The sequence below is a fragment of the Mesoplodon bidens genome (genome assembly GCF_964165515.1).
Source record: "Mesoplodon bidens genome assembly, chromosome: 6".
Classification (NCBI taxonomy): Eukaryota; Metazoa; Chordata; class Mammalia; order Artiodactyla; family Ziphiidae; genus Mesoplodon; species Mesoplodon bidens.
Window position 1 is genome coordinate 116579180 of NC_138162.1, and position 2480 is coordinate 116581659.

The 2480-nt window shown below is 63.3% G+C and overlaps 1 pseudogene across 1 annotated transcript; it reads right to left on the bottom strand.

Annotated features, from left to right (window-relative positions):
* Window positions 1-318: 318 nt before the first annotated feature.
* Window positions 319-2186, bottom strand: LOC308619335 (bcl-2-like protein 13; annotated as a pseudogene). Its single transcript has 3 exons — window positions 1690-2186; window positions 771-1596; window positions 319-582 (listed from the first exon to the last, which is right to left on the bottom strand). The product of its transcript is annotated as a bcl-2-like protein 13 (transcript).
* Window positions 2187-2480: the final 294 nt, after the last annotated feature.

The following is a 2480-nucleotide window of genomic DNA, read 5'->3' on the forward strand; positions in this document are numbered from 1 at the left end:
CTGAATGAGAGTTATGGTTCACTGGCCTGTAAGCCCACGTGTGGAAACCCCTATCACCTGGCAAGAGACCTCCGAGAAGCGGCCTGACTGGGAAGAAGGCTGAGGCCAGAACCTGGGAATCACACTAGTCCAGGTCACACACAGCGATGCCCAGCAAGAGAGACGCTGCCGGCCGGCGAGTCCTCGTCGGCTCAAGGGTGCCCACAGACAGAAGGGCTGGAAGCAACCTCAGTAGGCCACCCTCCAGCTTCCAAACAAGGAGACAAACTTGCCCCGCGGTCATGGGCAGGGGCCCCGGGTCTCTTCCGTCTTGTACGTTTAAAGACTAAAGGCAGCGTCTTTACAAGAGGAACTGCGGGAAGCATCGGGCGAGCCCTCTGCACGGGGCCTCGGGGCACCCTGGGGCGAGGCGGCTGCGGGACTGAGGGCGGGAAGAACAGAGCAGCTGAGAGACCCCAGGCAGGAGCGCGCCTGCAGCCGAGGGGCCCACAGCCACGCCCTCCTGCTTGGGGTCTGCCCCCCAGGCCCCCCTGTCACCCCTGGGGAGGGCGCTACGGGGCTGGTGGGTGGGGGCTGCGCACCCTACAGGGCACAGGCGCCCAGGCCCGGGGCCTCCAATCAGACCACCGTGCGCAGCCTCCAGCTCAAGCCCTAACACATGGCTCGGCCCCCTGCCCTGCGGACCCAAGTCCTCCTGACCCCGGAGGGTCCAAGGGATGTCCAGCCAGCTCCTGGCCGCTCCGGTCCGGTCGACACGACTAAAACCTTACGCCTTTTTGTCTTCTCTGTCCGAAAAATCTATTCCTTCTCAGAGCCAGTGCCACCGCAACTGCCACCGCCAGGATGGCAACGGCGGCTGCCCCTCCGCCGAGCGGGAGGCACTTGCCCTCGGGCAGCGGGCCGCCTGCTCTCCGCCCGCCCGGCAGGGCTGCTGGGGGCTCCACCCCGGGCTCTGCTCCCGTCCGGCAGCTTCGGACGCGGCCGCTCCCGCCTCTTCTTCAGCAAGTTCCGCGGACAGAGATGTCGTGGGACCGGCTGTCTGGCCGGCCGAGCCCTCGGGACCCCCTCCTTCCCCACGTGTGCGAGGTCCGAGGTGGAGGACTTGCTCGCGCTCTTCTCTCCGGCCCCGTTGCCGTCCAAGCTCTCGAGTTCGGGGTCCGCTGCGACCTGCTGCCAGGACTCGGCACCCGGGGACACCGGTGGGCCCTCGGTGCGCCAGCTCTGGCTGCTGGACAGCGACACGGGGAAGCCCTTGGCCCGCCAGGACGCCGTCACGTCGCGGGCGTCGGAGCCTCAGCGGGGCTGGCGAGCGTGGAGCCGCCCCTGGGCGGGATGTGGATGTCGTCGCTGTCCTCCGCGGACTCCAGGTCAAAGGCAGTGCCCTAGCCTCCCTGCTGCATGATGCGCTCGGCGGCGTGGCCCTCCGGGAGAGTCGCACCAAACTGCAGCGATGCACTCCGAGACTCCTGAGCTCGCCTCATCAACCCCAGGAGCACTGGTCGTAGCAAAATCGGAGGCACCAACGTCTTATTCCGGCCGCTGGCGTGAACTGCGGTCTCCAGTGTCCGTTCCCGACGCGCCTGGTACGTCCCTGGTCTGTGTGCTCGCTGCAGCTCTGCTTGCGCGCAGCGGTCCCTTCACTTCCTGTCCTGAACCGTCTGCCGCTGCTGTGCGCCGCGCAGTCCTCACGGGGGTCTGTCCACCAGGCCGAAGAGCTTCAGCATCCGGCTGAGGGGCGTCCGCAAGGCTCCGCGCAGAGGCGCCCTCGCTCCTGCGACGCCCTCTCCCCAGGTGGGCCAAGCGGTCCTCTGCGGAACTGTCGGGGTTTGTGGGGCTGAACACGGGCAAAGAGTGCCGGGTGAAGCCTGCGCTGGTGAAGACCTCAGAAACTCCTTCGTCCAGGGATGTTAGCTCCTCTTCAATTTCAGTTTTAACTTTTAATAAAATTTCTTGATCCAGAGATTGTGAAGCCGTATCTTGTCGAACCCCTCGTGGGGAGGAAAGATGATGCTCCGGCAGCTTCTCCGGAGAGAGGACTCCCAAGTAGCTGAGGACGACACGCTTTGTTTCATAGTGAGACCCTAGGGGCACAGTGGGAGAGGACGCCATGGGGTCGGCGGGCAGAGCTCCGGAACGGTCTGCTTGCAGATGTGTAAAACCTGGCCCAGGCCCCTGCCCCCGAAGAGGTGAAAGACGCAGCGGCGGCAGATAACTCTGTTTTTAATTTTTTTTTAAGGTGCCACCCTATTGTTTTCCACAGCAGCTGCACCGCTTCGTATTCCTACCAGCAGTGTGCAGTGGTGCCTGTGTCTCCACATCCTCACCAGCACTTGCTATTTTCTCGGGTTTTGTTTTGTTTCTGTTCTTTGATAGCACCTTCCTGGTGGGCATGAGGTGGCCTCCCACTGTGGTTTTGATTTGCATTTTCCTAATGAATAGTGATATTGAGCATCTTTCCGTGTGCTTGTTGGGAGTAGCAC